This window comes from Thermobia domestica, chromosome 11, assembly GCF_964235325.1.
Source record: "Thermobia domestica chromosome 11, izTheDome1.hap1.1, whole genome shotgun sequence".
Lineage (NCBI taxonomy): Eukaryota > Metazoa > Arthropoda > Insecta > Zygentoma > Lepismatidae > Thermobia > Thermobia domestica.
The window spans coordinates 222072949-222094089 of NC_137464.1; the positions used below are offsets into that span (position 1 = coordinate 222072949).

The following is a 21141-nucleotide window of genomic DNA, read 5'->3' on the forward strand; positions in this document are numbered from 1 at the left end:
TATAATGTTTTGTCAGTTTACTTTTAGTTTACTTGCTGTCTTAGGTATACAATGATTTTTCGCAGGATTTAGAGAACTCAATAATAAGGTATCGTAAATAAATCAAGTGATGGACATAGTAGGCCTTATGCAGAGTGGTTCTGATGCGTGATTAGTGCCACTCTAAAGTGTTCGACTAACATGTTTCCTGCAGTAGTCAAACCTTTAGTATGACGCTAATCGTACGTCAAAACGACTCTGCATAAGGCGGAGTAATTCAAACACTGACGTTCTTACCTTGTAACTTCATAGAATTGTACTCCCTGTGATCTTCTATAGACAGTTCTAATTTAGTACATTCTACGTGCACTAAATAAGTTCCAAAGGAAGACCAAAGATGCGCGGGGTAACGCTTATTTTAAGAAATACACCAGAAATGTATGTTTAGAAATATATTACACATATGAGTACAATGAACAATCAGAAAAGGAGTGATCATAAAACACTAGAAGCACAAGTACAATATAATAGAAAACCGATCACATGGAGTAACAAGAAAGAACTCCGCGTCAATAAATAGTTGTTGGGTAGTGAGCGAAATGATTGGAGTGCTAATCTGGTGACCTAGTTTGAAAGGAGCACTTTAACCTATAAATATGTTCATTTCTTGTGTCACCAGTTCATCTTCCATATAATCGCTATGAGAATACTTAACCACACAATGCTATAATGTTCAGGGCGTGTAAAATATTAATAGGTAAAAAACAAAGCATCTCACTATTAATACCTACATTGTGGGGCAACATGAAGTAAAGTGCTATAATTTGTGTATACAGCTGCTGTGTGCATGGATAGGTTTGTAATCTGGGTGAGCATATCAGCTTGTCTCCATCGGTCTTATTGAGAATCGGACCAAACACCGGTTTCCCATACACTATAGTTGGTAAGAAATACATTGTGTACCAGGGAGTAATCTACACCCCCCCAACACCCCCCTAACACCCCTCCAAATTTCTTTACACACACCCCTGGATGGAAAAGGAATACTCCCCCAAATCCAATTGTATCAATCAGTATCATATAGGTTATTTATTACATCAAGTTAAAAAAGGTTTAGCGTTTAGGAAAGAAGGCAATATTCTTATTTATTTATTTCACTTCAAAATATGAAACGACCTCGTTCTCATGTACGGGCTTCAAGAACCACATGACCTCATTGTTTCGGGCGGTGTTTCGATCAAAACAATTGACAAAACAGACTCGCTTTATACCTACCCTCCTGGGCTCCGCGGTCATTTCCGAGAAAAGAGATTGATGTACAGATGCAGATGACTGAAATTGGCAACGTCTTGAGAGGTCATTCACCTACCTCCTCCTCAACAAGGAAAAATGTGACAATATAGTAATAAGCCTATACCAGATTCAGTTGGTAAGTACTACTCTGTAACAGGCTCGCAACCAGAGGGGGCTATGGAGGGCCCGGCTCTCCCTTAATTTTTCATGTCCCCTCCAGACCTCAATACAACATGCACAATTTAGATATTTGAAAATAACATTTTTAATGACTTGGCCCCTCCTAACATATTCGTGGCTCCCCAAAGCTCTGGAGGCTGGTTTTGAGCCTGCTCTGTAAGTGGTGTATCAACGGACGGACGTTAGAAGGGTGTAGCCAAAACGTTTTTAGAAATGAGGAGATCGATCGAATTAAGAATTATATATATATATTTTAGACTGAGTCTAGTGTTATGCAGGAACGCATTTGGCGCTAGCTTAATTTTTGTAAAGTATATTTTTGTTCACGTAAATTGATTGAGTGGAACAGAGCTCATAACGAGTCACTTTTTTAACTAAAATTTACTTTTTTTTGAAGTTGGTCACTAAAAGTTACTTTTTTTCAAATTTGTCACTAAAAGATACTTTTTTGAGAGGAACGATAATGTCTGAGACGAAGAAATTCGGAAATAGGCCAGAACTGGTTCCACTTACTCAGGAGCTTTTTACATGTGCTAAGTCTGCTTACCACATAACTACAAAGCTTACTCTGAAAACCTAAGAAAGGAGGAAGCTCAAAAAGAAGAAGGAAAGAAGAAACAAAACAAACAAAGAGAGAGAGGTGATGGAGAAATTGACAAAACAAAAAAGGGGCATGATGAAATTTTAATCACTTTTTCGTGTGCTTTGCCCATTTTTGGTCACTTTTCAAGTATTTACAAGAGACCAGACCACTATGAGCCTTGGGATTTTTAAAATTAGGGTATATTAAAGAAGACAAAACAGAAAGATACAAAATATTTGTAAATTGAAAAACTGGATTTCTGGAAAACAACTAAATCAATGAATAATTTTCCTATGAAAGATATTCAGAGCCAATAACGCAGCCAGGAAGGGGCAGGAACGGACATTAAGAGATCAAATAATATTACAACAATTAACGTTAACAACAGCGTTAGAATATTAAAATAATGAAATTGGAACTATGTACGGTATAAATTACTAAACGAATGTGATTTCATCATGGGACGAGGGAATTTTTCCTAATTAATATTTTTGAAAAAAAATCACCCACTAAAACTTGCTGGGGTGAAAAGAGAACCCTTCCTTTTAGGGACACCCCTCATTTACGGGCAAATAATGGTGTTCCACCGATGTCCATTTTGAGAGGTTTCACTGTATTACTTAGTTTCATAATAATAATAAATGCTGAAATGTGTGAACTTACTTTATTGAACCTACCAGTGCGAAGAGCTGATATTATTATTATTATTATTATTATTATTATTATTATTATTATTATTATTAATAATATTATTATTATTATTATTGTTAGTAGTAGTAGTAGTAGTAGTAGAAGTAGAAGTAGTAGTAGTAGTGTTGCAATAGTTGCGTAACAAAATATACTGTTTTCTTGTTTGAGTTTGTTTAAAAATTATATCACTATTCTGAGAACACCCCCCCTTTTATTTTGAACACCCCCCCAAGTAAAAATTTCTGGCGTACTTACTGTTGTGTACTATTCTATACCATAATGACCTCATTTCAGTTTATACAAAAAGATGAATTTATATTATGTCAAATTTGTGCCCAACAACAATTTGGATGTAGAGTCTCATTAAGGTGGGGTGAATAGAAAATTTGAATAATAGTTTTGAAAAGTTGTTTGATGATGATATATTCAATACCGGTTTGTGTGACTTGAAAGATCATACGCGATGTCTAAATTGACTGTGTGAAGGTTATAATAATATTGGAACCAACCTTGAATAGAAATAGAACCAACCTTGAATACATATATATACAGGGCCGGATCCAGGATTATCTTAGGGGTGCATCAATAGCTACCGGTACCAAAATAACCAATCACACTGAAACTTTCAAAAATGACATGTGACAATGTTTTTTTACCCCTGACAACACTAATGCATAGAACGAAGGAATGTATTTTAGAGGATTGCAAATGTTATGCAGGAAAAAAAAAATGTTCTCTCCTCCTGGCACGCATATTTTCGAAATACACTGAACTCTAGCCAGAAGGCATTGTGAACGGGGTTACGCTTGGCAACAATGTAGGAAAAATGAATGACGTTTATATCGCGATCACGAGTCATGACCTACATATACTACAAAGTAAACGCAAGCTGATGTCGGTCCTGGTAGCCGAGTGGGTTAGCGCAACATACTAGTAAGGAAAATCGTTGTTGGCGTGGGTTCGAGTCCTGCTTTAGGAAAGTTTTTTTTACTACTTTAAAAATTTTTTTTATAATACTTCTTTCGTTAAAATAAGATTAAAATAATATTGAAAAAGTGATTTAACGATTATTTTTAAAAATTTTCATTAAACTTCTTTCCTTAAAATAAGTTTGCCCTTGTACTTATACAGATCCATAGTAAAAGTAGTAGTAATAATAATAATAATAATAGAAGGAACTGGTTAGAATGCAATTGAGCATTCGTTTCCGTGCGATGTTGCCAAACCTAATGCCTTCTGGCTAGGGCTGAGTGTATTTCGAAAATATGCTCCTGGCACCTGTTTTCTTCCTTACTTGGCAAATGTTACATTGCTTTGGTTGGTGTATCTTTTTCCTTCAACCTTTAGAAAATCTACTTAAACTATTGCTTTTGCAAAGCTCTGCTTTCTTTTAAGCCTCAAAAGCTTCGGAAAGTGTTGCTATTTTCATGCTAGCTTCTCATTTTAGATAGTGTATATTTACATCGAAGGTGGCTGACGTGCAACTTTGCACCCCCTAAATCCTGCCCTGTAACAGAAGTATCTGCATTCCTACACGAAGAAACTACACCTTAGTATCAGCTATAGATTCCAATAGTTGTTCCTTTCTGAAACGATGCTACAAGTCTATAGCAAAAGCCACATCTTAAAAAAATATTGGGTCCTTCACTAATTCAGCCTTATGTTTAATTTTTTTCTTTTTACTAAATTTTGCATTTTTATTTTGTGGTCCAGACTTAGTTTACTGTAGATCACAATTGTCGAAAATTTACAAGTGACACCGATTATCCAGGAATTAAAAATATGTATATGTAAAACCAATTGCTGCGTTAGCACTCCATTAGTTATGAAATTTCAATAATACTAATAATCATATGGTAGTACATTTAAACTCAAACTAAGCACATTTTTATTGTATTTACTGGCTTGTGTATAGCCCGCTACCCACAGTTCTTTGCCACCGGAACTGGAAGAGTCACTAGTACTACTACTGCTACTACTACTACTACTACTACTACTACTACCTACTACTACTACTACTACTACCACTACTGTAACTGCTGGTACTAAGGCTGCTACTACTACTACTACTGCTGCTGCTACTACTACCACTACTTATACCGAGAACAGAACCCAACCAACCCCTGCGGGGCTTCTAACCCGTTCCTACTACTACTACTATTAGTACTAGTACTACTACTATTGCTACTAACTACTACTACTACTACTACTACTACTACTACTACTACTACTACTCTTTATACTAAAGCTTCCTTACTACAAGATTTACATCTTAAATCTTTATAACATGCGATTCCGATTCATTATGAACTAATATGAATCGTTAGAATCACTATGATTCGTTAAAAATCACTGGGGGGGGGGGGAGCGGGCTATACTGAATACTATTTACTTAAAGACGTGGTAGTTCTTTCTAAAAGGAAACGTTAATTCTTAGAATTCAAAAAAACAAAGTTCTGTCTGTACTTAGGATATATATAAGTTTCACAGGTTTCAGCATACCATAATTGATTGATTAAAAAAATAGCAGTATTTTTAGAATATTCAATGAAATTACGTTACATTCCAAATTACCTTAAAAAATCTTCATTTGTAATATGTCAACCAAAATCCAAAACGGTATTACATTTATATTTCATATATCTTCAACGGAACTTCCTCTTCTTCCCTCATCACTATTAACGGTGTTAAAGGGTGTGCCTCCGACTTATAGTCTTAATAGGCTATAAGCAATGGCGTATTTAAGAAGGGGCTTCCGGGCTTAATCCCCCCAAAATCTTACTTACTATAGTAAAGTATATGAAATATCTTGCAGAATTTTCACATTTTCAGGCAAAGCCCCCCCGAAAGTTAGCAAAGCCTTTCCCGAAACAAAATCGTAAATACGCCACTGGCTATAAGTGTTAAGTTTGTTAGGCATTCTCAAACAATTGTTTCCATTTAGATTTCAATCTTCTTCTGCAGGTGAAGGAATATATCGGGTAACACACTTAGACGTTTTCATAGGATTTTCAACCTTACGTGTTATCTTCTTCAACAGTATTTAACATAAGCTTTTTAAAAATTAAAATTAATACTCCTACTTATATTTTTCCTAGATAGTTTATTTCTTTTATTTATTATTATTATTATTATTATTATTATTATTATTATTATTATTATTATTATTATTATTATTATTATTATTATTATTATTATTATTATTATTTTATAAGATTATGCCATTAAGAAGTAGTCGAATCATGCTTCGAATTCCTTTCCAGTTATTTTCCATTAAATTCTCCAAAACCAATAACGGTTAGACAAGGTGTACCTCTGACATACACTCATGTAGGCTACAAATGTCAAATTGCTTTATGTATGTCTCTTAAGGAGGATTTTGAAATGATAAATATATTATCCATATGTTACGAAGTCCTATGTCTGATCGCTATGACGGTGGGTATTAACAGAACTTCCACCAAACACTATATATAATTGCATAGATATATAAAGAAAAGAATACAGAATTTGTATGTGAATAATCAGAGAAAACAAAATACAATTGAAGATGATGCTATGACATGTTTACATCTGAAATTAATATAACGATATTTCTCTCCGTCATTAGAAGCAAACATTTTTACTTCCATAGAACGAATACATTCTAAAATTCGTTGTAGGTAGGAAATATGGGGACATAGTCAGGAAAATTTATAGTTAGAATGTGTTAATTCACAAAGGGTGAATGAATTTTAGGGAACTTATGTATGTTGGCGATCAATCTATAACTCATATATTAACCTTGTATTTTATATTCACAAATATTGGAAACCTTTCAGTTTTACGCTCCACGCTTATACCGGCTAGACTAAAGGAGAGGGAAATGAATGCAACGGTGGAATGAATAAAGTGGTAAGAAACGGGAAAATCCAGAGAAGAGACACGAGAACGGTGTTTGTTCACCACAAAGCCAACGTGGCGCGAGCTGGGATCGAACCAGGAACCTCATGCACCAGAAAAGCTTTACCACTGAGCAATCGTACTCCTTTACAAGTGTAGGGTTACTAGCCTCAAACCATTATAAGTGCTATACGACGGTTAAAATAGGTTGGTGAATATGAAAGTGGACTTCATTAGATATTACCTACCACCAGTACCATGTTTCTGCATAATATACAAAGCTGTATTTTGTATTTATAAGCAGCATTACTAGTGTGAAATCATTACAACGCACTCGTAATACTACCAATCCACATTAAGGTGCTTGTAAATGTAACATACAAGCACTAACCTAACTTAATTACAATACGCTGCTAATAACCTATCATAATCTAAACTACTAACATGACAACCTACCGTGTCCTAACCCAATCTACCCTACATTTTCTAACCAAACCTAAGCTAACCTACCCAAATGTACTAACGTAACATGCCCTACTCTACTAGCAACACAGGTGGACACGGTGGCTCAGTGCTAGAGCGCTTGCTTCTGGTACGTGAGGTCACTGTTTCGATCCCCGGCCAAATAAGTTTGTGGTGGACAACATCGTGTTAGTGAGTTTTCTTAATGTGTTTCCGTTTCCTCCCACATTCTGATTCCATCAATTCTTCCATCGTCATTCCTTGAATTCCATTAATCATCCGTTTTCCTTCGCCTAAAGGGCATAATCATGGGACGTTAAACTGAAAGATTACATTTTTACTCTACTGACATAATAAAACACATCGTACCCTAACTTACCTATTTTATTCTACTAAGCAACCCCAGCGTACTCTACCGTATCTTACCATACATTGGTGCGTGTTTTTTTCATGAATAATCATTTTCATGACACAATATTTTGCCAGCATATTATCAATCTATACCCAGTTATTTGCATAAAAAATAATACTTTAGAACATATTAGGGCATTATTTAAATTAACAGTTTCTTTCATCATTAAACTAATTGCAAAATTCGTGTCTGAAGACTTATCACAATCATTTGTCTATTCATTTTATGTAGAAAGAAAAGTGTGCAGTACAAGAGGGAATCAGATCTGTTTTCTCTCGGTTGCTTGCAATTAAGCATATAATCACTACGGATAATGTCACCTCTAGGAAACACCATTAGACGAAAAATCAAACTTACACAACAGCTTCCTTTGTACAGGATGTCCAGTCCTTACTGCAAAATTATAGTGGAATTTCACTTTAGGTGCGTATTATACTTTTGGTACATTTCCTCTCTCTCTCTCTCTCTCTCGACACACAAAACACACACACACACACACACACACACACACACACACATATATATATATATATATATATATATATATATATATATATATATATATATATATATATATATAGAGAGAGAGAGAGAGAGAGAGAGAGAGAGAGAGACAGGGAAGGCTATATCCAGGATTTTCTGACGGCGCGTGCACCAACAACCCACTGCATTTTAATTACATTTAAATTCTTTCAATACCTTCAGGCATTTGAAGCATGAATGAGGAATATTGTTTTGCTTGGTGAATCCTTTTCCTTTAAGCTTCGGAAAATCGACTTAAACTATGGCTTTTGCAAAACTCCGCTTTCTCTTAAGCCCGAAGCGGAAACATGACGCAGAAATTTTCGGAAAGTGTTGCAACTTTGACTGTTAGCTTCTCATTTTAGATATTTACAACGAATGGGGAGTGCATATGCACCGGTGCATTCCCCTAAATAAAAATAAATAAATTAATGTCTTTAAGTTTGTGACTTCGTACCTCTTGAACCATCCGACCGATCTCGATCAAATTTTCAATATAGATGGGGTTTCAACCTGGGATGACTGTACAACGTTGGAGATGGGGGAGGTACAGGGGTGCCCACAAAGGGGGGCTATGACGCAAACTGCGTCATTGAAATATTTGGGGGGGTTAAAAATCTATATAAATATGTTTGAGGGGGTGTAAAAATTAATCGAAAAGATTTTTTTCATAGAACACCTACGGATAGACAATTGAGGGGGGTGAGTCATGGACATGGGGGGGCACCACTGGGGAGGTATATATGTAAAAGTAAATAAGACTTAATAACTCTTGAACAATGCGACCGATCGCGATCAAATTTGCCACGTAGATGAGGTTCAGGCTTGGCATGATTTTTATCATTTCACTTTGAAGGTGCACGGGGGAGACAGAAAACAGTGGCGAAGCGTAATCTTACATGTAGGGAAGGCCCGATAATCTAATAACACAAATAACATTTAATGTATAATAAATTGTTTAGAATTATAGTCAGAATTATATATTCCTTATTGAGTTAAACAAAGGAAACTACCAAATCTATTTATTTGAAAGAGCTTTCTTAGCTCTAGTTCTAACGCTGTTTAGAGTTAAATTCAGGAGTAAAAGTGGATCTGAAAAGGTAGGGGGACACATGACGTCACATCATTTCCCGTGCCTATCTTTGTCCATTGTAATTTTGTTAGAAAGTGGGGGAACGCCTAGGATATTTCCTGAAAGCGGGGAGACGGCATCCCCCGCGTTAACCCCACACTTTTAATCCTGGTTAAATTTATATACGTGTGTACATAGTAGTTTTTCTGTTGTTGTTTAATTTAACAAGAAAGAATGAATAATTATATAAGCAAAAGTAGACGGAAAGTATATTATTATTATTATCAGGGGTGCCCACAAGGGGGGGCTATGACGCAAAGTGCGTCATTGAAATATTTGGGGGGGGTGAAAATCTGTATAAATATGTTTGAGGGAGTGTAAGAATTAATCGAAAAAAGATTTTTTTCATGGAAGAACACCTACGGGTAGACAGTTAGGGAGGGGGGTGCGTCATGGACATAAGGGGGGGTGGGCACCAGTGATTATTATTATTATTATTATTATTATTATTATTATTATTATTATTATTATTAAACAAATATTTAGTCTGCTTGAGGAACACACGCTGTATGTATTAATAAAATATTCCCATTTAGCTCCACTACAAATATTTTGAAGTGGAGTTCATATTTTCTTCTGTCTGGGATTTGCAGGGAGGATGAGGGGAATTTTCTGCTCACTTGCTGTTTTCATTTCCTGCTTATTTGAAAATGGAGGGAGAGAAAAAGAAAGTACGTTCTTACAGTTAGCTGTCAAATTTCTTGGATAAGCGTTCGGTACTAGCATCTCCCAGTTTAAAGTAAGTGCAATACTACATTTAATTAATGCATCACGTGATAATGACTTCACTAGAAATGTTAATGCTCGCTCAGAAGGAACTTCATTTGAATCAACGCAAGATATTTAATATTGTATTCTATGCAGTGGCATAATTAAAGGGCTGGCTTCAGAGCTTAAGCACTCACCGAAATTTTATCGCAACTTTTTATTGTTTTATATACCGTATATTGCAGAATCTTCATATTTTCAAGAACAAAGTTACCAAAGCTCCTCCCGAAGCAAGCAAAGCCCCTTCTAACAAGCAAAACCCACTGATTCCATAAAATGGAAAACTGAACTAAAATTACACACAAATATAATTATTTTATCCTGCACGGTAACGTTTGGTAAATTTATACATATGTATAAATATGTTTCATGTATCAGACTTATACGCGTATTCTACAAGCTATTATGGACCAGCCCCATGTAGGGAGGAAAACAGCTACTCTAAATAACTGCTGAGAGTATGTATGAGACAAACAAGTTATTACTAATAGAAATATATAATTCTACACGGAAACTTCTTACTTTGTGTTTAAGGAAATCATTTTATAACATATTAGCTTTGAAAGATGCCTTCAACGTTAAAATTAAATTCCCAGAGGCGTCCCTTCGCATCTTCCCAACAATGTGTGCAATTCCCAGCGATAATAGCTTCGCTCTCTGAGCAACACAGCCCGTATAGTCCAGTCAAATTACATCACAAACGGGCCAAACATAGACATTTAAAATAAAAAGATGGGACCTTCTGGAATTTGTTCGTGATCTCTTCCTCATTAACCTCCAGAAAATAAAAAAATGGCCAGTTGTGGGTTTTCCGCCATTTTGAATAAATAGTCTGCCATCTTAGATTTCTCACATGTACTTAGTGTATGCCACATAACTTCTAAACTCATTAATGTAGAAGGATCATTCTTTATTTATTATACGTCTAATATTATAGGCAATATAACAAGTTACTATCTCTTTTCTCCGAGTAATCGTTTTTGCATAACTTTAGGATAAAGTGAAATATTGTGATCTGTATTAGAGGACCATATTCTTTTCATTGCCTCATGCAACTTAACAGAGAAGAAATATGAAAACGTGCTCGAATGAAAGTTGTTGGTAATTTCATAAACTTTAAAACGATGTATATATTGGCACTATATACAATGTCAGAGATGCACAATGAAGCTTCAAACGTCATCAGACTGCTCACAATTTCTGTAGAAACATATGAATGAATCATTTAAAAAGAAGAAAAATATATTTAGTGATTTGAGACGGTTTTTCATTGCAATTTCCGGTATCAACAAGTTTGGAAGTCCGGCTAGTTTAATAAATAGTTCGTAAACAGTGGAGTCGCCAGGGGGTGCGTAAGAACCCTGAAAGACTTTCGCACTCTTCCTGTATGTAGGCCTATGTGTCCATTGAAATTAATGTTTGAGATAAACGTTTTAAAAATAAGATGAAATATATTGAAATATATTTTACTGACTTTGTTATCGCGCAAAAGGATCCAGTTGCGGGGTTTCCGCCTTTTTGAATAAATAACTCTAGCCCAGTGCAATTACGACAAAAATCGATCAAAGTTAAAGATTTTTTGAAAAAACGATTAAACCTGTTAGAATATGTCATGTGTGTTAATATTATACTAAAACAGTCCCAAAATTCTAGTTTTTGGTTTTCCATAATTTTTGTGGTCAATTAATTATATGAGCAATATGTGAGGTTTATTACAAAACACTATATTAAATAATGTATTGTGTTTGATGTTTATGATAGTGAACCTAGCGTAAAGGATATACAGAACACTGGACATGAACAAAGAAACCATGAATACGCGTAATTGTTGAGGAGATACCCAGAAGAATCTAAGCACAATTATAAAAGCTAGTACTATAGTGAAATAGTGAAAATCATGAAACAGAATATGATAGTATTTGCTGTAAATCGGATACAAAATTAATCTGAAATAATTCCAGTAAGTATATTTTCCTTCAATTTTAATAATTAATTCCTTGTTTAAATCACCATTTTTATTTTCAAGCACTAATAGATAAAATTTTAAGGTACATTGAATGTTTGGTAATGCGCAGGCATTTAGCCAATGGGAGGAGGTCCGGGGGTGTTCGCACCCCCTCCTTCAAAACCAGAAATGCTACATGCAGGAAGCTGTGCGAAAGTCTTCTTTCAGTGTTCTTGCGCACCTCCTAGCGACGCCACTGTTTACAAACAATTTATTAAACTAGACGGACTTCTAAAATTGTTGATACTTACCGGAAATTGCAATAAAAAGCCGTCTCAAGTCACTAAATATATTTTTCTTCATTTTAAATGATTCATTCATATGTTTCTACAGAAATTGTGAGCAGTCTGATGACGTTTAAAGCTTCATTGCGCATCTCTGTCATTGTATATAGTGACAATGTATATATCATTTTAAAGCTTATGAAATTTCCAACAACTTTTATTCGAACACTTTTTTCATATTTCTTCTCTGTTAAGTTGTATGAGGCAATAAAAAGAATATGGTCCACTAATACAGATCACAATATTTCACTTTATCCTAAAGTTATGCAAAAATGGTTATTCGAAGAAAAGTGATAACAACTTGTTACATTGCCTATAATATTAGAAGTATAATAAAGAAAGAATGATCCTTCTACGTTAATCAGTTTAGAAGTTATGTCGCATAAACTAAGTGCATGTGAGAAATCCAAGATAGCTGACTATTTACTCAAAACGGTGGAAAACCCGCAACTGGATTTTTTTGGATTTTCTGGAGGTTAATGTGGAAGAGATCACGAACAAATTTCAGGAGGTCCCATCTTTTTATTCTAAATGTCTACTTCAAATCTTATTTTGACTGCACTAGTAAGCCTGTCTAGCGAGCTGGTGAGGCTCAGACGGAGGGGCCTCCGAGTGTTTCCAACCTACTATTTTGTTACCGAAGAAACGAAATGTTGAGGTATTGATTTTATTTTGTAGAAACCAAAGATAAAGAAAATATACGGTAGAAAACAGGGTAGACCCGGGCTCTGAGCCTCATAGTACACTTCGCCATTCACGGACAGGAGTAGATAATAAAAAATAATCGAAAATGCCCGATATTTATATCGAATTCATAGTTAGTTCGCTGAGACGAACAGTGACACTTTTGATGCAGTTTAAAGCGAAATTCAGCCATTTAGGTCCAAATGAAACTATTCTTCCCGTACGAAGAATGGGTATTCTGCTAGAATATATATGTTACAGCTTTTCATTGTGGATCAGTTGTCTTGAAGTCTAACGTACCACGAAAATGCTCCGGGACTAAGAGAAACGGTGATAATGATAATGAACGAAGTAATGGAGCGAAGAAAATGGGAGGACACGGGAGAAAACTCACGTACACTGTGTTTATCTGACTTTCTCAACCGGAGTTCGCTACTTCTAAATCCAGATAGGACTTTTCCCACCGGGAATGGAACCAGAACACACACATCGAAGTTGCGCCCAGCTGAGAACTCCAGCAGTTAACCCGGAAGTGGTGGCCATATTTTAAATCTGCACATTTGTTTTATTTTTTGAGCTTACAAAGCCTTGTTAATACAATAACTAGTAATATGTTTTGGAAGGCTTTATCATAATGAGGTATAAAAGTAAATTAACGTATCATGAGATATTTTTCTCCAATAATACCATGATACTCTATTTTAAATAATAGCTCTTTGGTTGTTAACGGTACTCTTTTGTTTGAAATTTTAACGATGTTCTATAGCAACTAACGGTATTTTGCTTCTTCACTCTTATGGATTGGTGAGTTATTTTTCTAATTAAATTGCAATATAGATTATATTACTTTTGCGTAATTATAATGCACCATTGATGGTAATTGTAAATGCAATTTTATTGTGAAAATAAGTTTTCAAACATATGTTAAACAACATTAACAAACTTCTTGTTACTCACGCATCCATATAGGCTTTTTTGTGTGAGTTTTTAAGTGTCTGTTTCTCACACAATATTATACGTGTCTTATTGTAGAGCTTTACACCCGTGGCGTCTTTTGAACCTTCATGGGGGCAACCCCTGGGTTTGAGATCCGTAAACATTTTAATAATAAGGGTTAAGTTTAGAGTTGCCCCTCCGTTTTTTTTTTTTTTATAAAAATTAGGAAAATTTCCGGCCTATGTTTAGCAGATGGGGTCCAGCTCTTTTCTCTAAAAATGTTACAATTTTGATAATTTCTGTTCACATTCGGTTAGTTGAGGGTAGGTTTGGTTAGTTTAAGTTAGGTTAGTTTAGATTACGTTAGGTCACTTTAGTTTATGTTATATTAGCGTAGGAGTCCCGCATAATTTTCCAAAAAATGGTAGAATTTTGCTTATTTCTACTAATATTACGTTAGTTTAGGTTAGTTCAGGTTAGCTTACGTTAGTTTATGTTAGGTTAGGTTAGATTTGGTTACGTTATGTTACGTCTAAATACATCACTCATTTCTCCTGTAAATTTTGTGTTTTTTACGTGCTTCTGGACCCCTAGTACTAAACATACCCCAAATTTCCACGAGAAATGAGGTAAGAAGTGTTGATTTGGAGTTCTTATGTGATCTTTAGGTGTGTACGCTTGAGAATAAAGTTATGTTTAATTTGAGAAATTATATGTAGAAGTTCGTACTATTTGCAAGACGTGGAGGTTTTCGTAGAAGCTTTCGGTTTTTCTCAGGAGCATGGTACTCATGTTTTAAAAGATAACGTAACCTAATCTTACAATTTCTAATGTTTCAAGTGTTTTTCTGTAGGTTCGAAACTGGGTGTTTAGGTGTGTAAGTTTGGCAGTAAAATTATATTTAATACGAGAAAAGATATGTAGAATTGAGTACTATTTGCTAAACGCGGAACGTTTCGATGATTCAGCGGCATGGTAGTCATATAGGATGGCGAATCCGTGCGTTGAATGTGATATTTATGCATTGACTTTTACAGAATAATATAAGAATAATGAAGAAAATCCATTAAATTTTTATGAGAACCACGAATTACTGAATTTAAGTGATAATTGGAGCTTCTATGAGAACATATTCCAGCCACTGTTCTAGTCTAACTAAAGGCTTACTGGGTAATTTAACCTAAACTAACCTAACCTACCTAACCTAACAATTTTTAATGCTTTTATGTAGGTGTGAAACAGGAGGGGCACCTCTAAACTTAAGCCAATAATACTGTATAAGAGTTAACCTGAGTAGGGTCCCTCCGTTTTTACTAAAAATTTGGAAAATGTGCAGTAGAAAAGAGGTGAGAAATGGTGATTGGGAGTTCTTATGTGATCTTTAGGTGTGTACGCGTTATGTTTAATACGAAAAATTACCGGTATATGTAGAAGCTGGTGCTATTTGCAAGACGCAGAAGCTTTCGTGGAAGGTTTTGGTGCTTCAGGAGCATGGTAGTCGTGTTTTAGAAATTAACGTAACCTAACCTATCAATTTTTGTTTCAAGTGTTTTTTTTTTTTTTTTTTTTTTGTAGTTTTGAAACTGGAGGGGCACCATGTATAATAATATACTAGTGAAAAAGATGAAATTCAACTAAGATCAGAGATAGTAACGACGCTAAATCGGACAAAGAGAGTTGCCTCACCCCCAGTAGAATTGTCATCTCCCCGACTGCTCCCCCAGACATGACATATTGTAGTGTAGGTAGAGTACAGGGTGGTTCATAAGTCTTAGTACAGCGGATTATTTTGGAGACAAACATGATTAAAGCAAATCTGACTAGCGGAGGGCGGATTGGGTTAAAGGAGCTACCGATTGATGCTACGTGGTGAATGGCGTTCATTTTGATGGCCGCCATCTTGGACCCAGGTCATTTTTTTCAAATAGGAAGGTAGATATATGGCACATCAATTAACACTATTTTGCAGGGGAATGCAATCCCGCAAGCAGAAATGCGTTATTATGTCCCGTTCCAAAGTTATGACGCCCCAAAGTACCACCTACAGGATGTGCTCCACATGTTGCCGTCCACTGCAACACAAACCGGAGTCTCTTAATCCAGTCCTCCTGAACCCGTAACAACACATCGGGGGTGATGCTATCCCAGGCGTCCTACACACGTCCCTGTAGCTGTGCGACATCCCGAATCTTCTTCTGATACACCAGGTGTTTTAAGTGTCCCCATAAAAAATCCAAGAGAGTGAGGTCCGACGACCGGGGTGGCCACTCCACACGGTCTCGGCGACCGATCCAACGTCCAGGAAAATCTAGATCCAAGCATTCCCGCACAGGCAGCGCATAGTGCGGTGGGACACCATCTTGCTGAGAATATCGTGGCAAGGTGGCATCAGGGCGGAGAAGCAACGGAAACATCAACTCCTGTAACATGTCTAGATATCGGACACCATTTAGGATACCAGAATGAATAAGGGTCCTATGATCGACGTGTTCCATATGCCACACCACACCATGATATGAACTGAGGTAATCCTCTTGCAGGGATTGATCGCATGTGGGTTTGCATCCGACCAATATCGCATGGTCTGGCGATTCACTTCTCCAGTCAAATAAAAGTTTGCCTCGTCTGTGAAGAGAACGCTGGCTGGGAAATGCGGATCTCGGTCATATTTTGACAAAGCTCAATTGGCGAATTCCATGAGCCGCACAGTGCGTCGAAGAAGGCGGATTTGGGACAAAAATCAACCCTGTACTCCAGTTTTCCGTGGAGGGTATTTTATAACTTCAAATAGAAAGAAATGACCTCCACTGCCATAACTGAGAGAAACAACGCAATTAATATACAGTTATGGGTATAATAATTCAAGTGCACTATTCATTCAGAAAGGAAAATGTCGAATCTAAAAAAAAGCAATCTGAAAAAAGAGAAACTCTCTCTTACATACTGGCCTTTATCGAGAAGGCTGTATGCTGTTGCTAAGGAAGAACACAAAACATAAAAACACACAAAAGAAAGAAATACTGTAATGTGGTATTTGTCTCTGTTAGACTGCTATACATACCATCTATACAAAAATAAATTAAAGTGTGACTTCCACTCAATATGTCCCTGTTAGACAGCTATACCAAAACAAATTAATAAAGAACTATCTCTGCTAAATGAAACCTACAGAAATGACAAATAAGCATGAACAAACTCAATGACAATCACTATTTGTTGCTGCAACAGAAGTTTCAAACCTTGAACACAAACTCTGTGTATCTAGGAGATATTCTTTGACATCAACATCACAAGAATTGTGTTTTTTGGCTGTTCTTCTTTTGGAAGATATAACAGACATCAGACATCAGTAATAAATGTTTCATCAAGTCATGACACATAGTGGATCTAGATGACTTTCGCGTATGATGCAAACCTGTATAGCAGAATAGTCTATGCATTGCTTCTAAAGCTTCTTCAGAAAATTGACCGATCGGTATTTTAAAAGACTTGATGATATCAATACCGTCAATGAGTAATTTTTATACGCTGCTTGGCATATAATATCAGCCATAAAACTCCAAATACAAATCCTTTGTCTCAACAAGGAGGGTTTTAAACGTTTTTAAATTGAATTTCTTTGCCACTTGCAACCAGTCTCAAAATTGGCGAAAAATGTTTCATTACTCTCTCATGGATGTCAGTTATTTCGGAGCTCAGTTCCAAATTGGCAAAAAGGCGTCGAGCTGTATTGGCATCATTGGATGACCCGAAGCCTTGCTTTACTGCATCTTTCAATAAACCCATCTTAACTTTAAATTCGCAACTGAATACGCTCTTGTTCTCTTTTCAGAAGTTCCTGCTTTTCTTTTCCTCGCACTTGCCATGTTTTAAAAGGTAGTCTATAAGCAATGTGCACTAAACATTCGAACGTTCTTATCCAACTATTTAATGAAGACAGATCAAAGTTAAAGTGACCTTCATTTGGGGGTTTCTCATATACCTTCGGAGTGTTCATTTCTTTAGGGGTTGCACCACAAAGCATTTCGAAGATACATCTGTTTTCATTAAAATATCGCACAGAGCACTGTCAACCATGGTTAAGTGTAAGTCAAAAGTCACTTGGAGATCGTAGCCATTCACAAGAAATATGGCGCAAGATCTCTAATGTGGGACTTCACTGCAGATTCTTCACGTAAGTCGAGTTCTGGAGTTTCCTCTTAAAAAAAAAATTAAATGGTTTGAAATAGAGTGTGGATGAGGTACGATTATTTTCACAGTGTTTCATTTAAATCTAAATCAGTTAATTTCAAAGGAGCAAAAGCAAACAAAAACATGTATAGGCATACTTACATTATAGGCAAATATTTGTTTGTACGCGCTGTGGCCTGCACTTCCTTCTAATCCCCACTTACAAACCAATTTGGCCTGCGTGTGTTTTTCGTAGCGTGAGAGATTGAGAAATACTGTCCACAGTCTTATTAAGAACGTCTTGAATACTGACACTAACTGACACATCAGTTACTGAGATACGATCGGGCAAAAGTTTATTTCCCGTCTTTTTTAATTCGTACATGCTCGGGAAACAATCTTCGTGCACTGAATTTACGCCAGTTCGAAGTACATTGTGTTTAGCTTCTGAAAGGTCAAGGTTATAGTATAACGCTAGCGCCTGAGTCGATGACAAGCATTTTTGCTGTTGTTATGCATTCGATGTTGACACCTTCGCCTCTACTTCCGCTGCAGAAAAACAGAGTTCTTCGGGGATTTGTTTGCGATCAGCTCTTCCATGAGCCTTTTCTTCGTTTTTACCGAACACTTTGTCGAATGGGTTTTGTGGCTTTCCACGAACACTACTAGCAGCACTAGCAGTTGTCGTCGGCGGATTAATTAAATTAGTTACGTAGTCCGACAACGAGCACAGCGAATCAAGCCACTTTTCATATTCCTTCTGAATTTGACTATACGTTCTGTTGCATCTTCGCTACTTTTTGTTTATGTTCACGCATAATAGCTAACTGTATTTGTTTAGTGCGCGATCAACATCTTCTGAGCAATTGTTCAACCCAAATACCGACCATAGTAATGAACATACTTCCGCAGATCGATTTCTTAGGTCACTTGAAGCCCATCTTTCAAATGTTGTTCTGTTTATTAGTGACATGTTCCGGCAAAAATATGACATAGCGATCAAACGGGCATAGCGAGAAATGTTTACTTCAAAACACACATAAGAATATACTGTTAGCGTTACAAGAGGGTATACAACATTCGCAAAACCCAGAGTCGGAAATGAAAATAAAGCACTTACAGCACATACACATACACTATATGCCTTCAGGAACCCAGTGTCGTGCAAACATTGAACAGTTTGGAGACTGAAGCTGCACAAATCACAAGTTCAGAGCCCACTCACGATAAGTAACCGTATCTCTCACAAGTCTTACAAGGAAGGTCCATAAAAGCGTGAGAGTTGGACTTTGATGAATATTAGTGACAAGATTCAGTTCGAGTTACTAAGCAACGTAGAAATAGTCACTCGATGCGCAAATGCTTCGTTGAGCTGCTACACTGACGCCACCTTGAAGCTAAGAGCGAGTTTTTGACAATGAATAATGAAAAATAGGATATATTTTTGATGTTTTAATGTTTATTTTTGTGTACTTCAATATACAATACAAACAGAGATTGATAGATAATTATCATTTATGCAGCATTCACGATAGCCCTCACATGATTATTTTGTAACCTAAACATTTATCGTTAAATAATCCAACTCATTACCTGTTTTACTTCAAAGACCTGGTTACAATCTATACAGGAACATATACAGAAGAGTAATTAAACCAGCTAAATTACTATCAAATAGCTCCACAATACTTAATTCTACTAATAAAGCTAAAACTATGTGGAAAATCTTAAATGGTGAAACAAACAACGAAAAGAGCTACTTTGAGTATGTTAAAGTTGTGGACGAAATTATTAAAGAAAATAAGTAGATTGCAGATGTCTTATGATTATTTTCTAGATAGTGTACCATTACCTGACCCCATACAAGCGAGTTATGACGACTCAATGAAATTTCCAATGCATTTACATACGATTTTTTTAATTCCAGCAACAGTAGAGGAGTTATGGAAAATATTGAGTAAGATGTCTAATTCGGGATCTTCAGGTTTTGATGAAGTTCCAGTGACTGTTATTAAATTTTGTTTTCCTTTCATTGTAAATCACCTCTGTTATTTAGTAAACCTATCTCTTGAGAAAGGATATTTTCCATCAGTGTTAAAAGTGGAAAAAGTAATTCCTCTCCATAAAAAGGGGAGTATGCATGATGTAAGAAATTATCGCCCAGTCTCCATTCTTTCCACGTTTTCAAAAATTTTTGAATATGTGATGAAGTCACGACTCTGCAATTTTTTGAAGTCATGTAATTTACTATCACCATCACAACATGGCTTCCAAAATAAGAAAAGTATTGAAACAGCCTTGTTTGATTACATGTCCAATATAGCTCTTGAATTAAAAAACAGTAAATATGTTGTTGGCCTATTCATCGACTTATCCAAAGCTTTTGATACAACTAATCATGCTATTCTTTTAAGCAAGTTGTATGCTTATGGTATTAGAGGAGTAGCTCACAGCTGGTTTCTCTCTTATTTATCCAGTAGGCAACAAGCAGTACAAATATCAAAATTAGCTGCAAATGGGTTTCAAACAACTTGTTCGTCTTTATCAGCTGTAATTAGAGGGGTTCCTCAAGGTTCCATTTTGGGTCCTATTCTCTTCCTGATATATATAAATGACTTGTTAGAATTTATGCATCCAGCGAAATGTATTCTATATGCTGATGACATCAGTATGATAATATCAGGAAAATCAATAGAAGAAGTTGAGACGAAATCTGACATTTTTACGGACAAATTAGTAAAATGGTTAACAGCGAATAGGTTAATTATAAATCATGATAAATCAATTCTCTTACATTTTCATTTTCCAGGAAAACCGCGTATATCACCTAGAATAAAAATATCTTCTAACTTACTTTAATATTCTTGCATAACAAAGCTTTTAGGTGTAATCATAAGTGAAGATCTTTCATGGTCTGCTCATATCTCCACTTTAAACAAGAAACTAAGTAGCGTGTGTTTTGCCTTATACAAACTTCAAGGTACTGTATCGAGAGAAGCACTTCTTAGCTTTTACTACGCCAAGTTTAATTCATTAATTAACTTCGGCATAATACACTGGGAATCTGCTGAAAATAGTTTAAGCACTTTCCGATTGCAAAAGAAAGCGATTAGAATAATTTTTGGGTTACCCACAAAATCGACATGTAAAAAGGTTTTC

At 35.9% G+C, this 21141-nt stretch overlaps 2 protein-coding genes across 4 annotated transcripts in view; one reads left to right on the forward strand and one right to left on the reverse strand.

The window, feature by feature from the left end:
• Window positions 1-5400, reverse strand: part of LOC145664767 (uncharacterized) — a 42225-nt gene extending 36825 nt beyond the window's left edge. The window contains exon 1 of one of the 2 annotated variants that reach the window (XM_081731710.1): window positions 5300-5400. The gene's annotated coding sequence lies outside the window, so the exon portion shown is untranslated. Of the gene's footprint in view, window positions 1-276; window positions 423-5299 lie in introns of those variants that run through there. The other variant, XM_081731712.1, reaches the window with a different exon arrangement.
• Window positions 5401-11734: 6334 nt separating this feature from the next.
• Window positions 11735-21141, forward strand: part of LOC145663752 (uncharacterized) — a 44626-nt gene continuing 35219 nt past the window's right edge. The window contains exon 1 of one of the 2 annotated variants that reach the window (XM_081729843.1): window positions 11735-11863. The gene's annotated coding sequence lies outside the window, so the exon portion shown is untranslated. Of the gene's footprint in view, window positions 11864-13546; window positions 13681-21141 lie in introns of those variants that run through there. The other variant, XM_081729842.1, reaches the window with a different exon arrangement.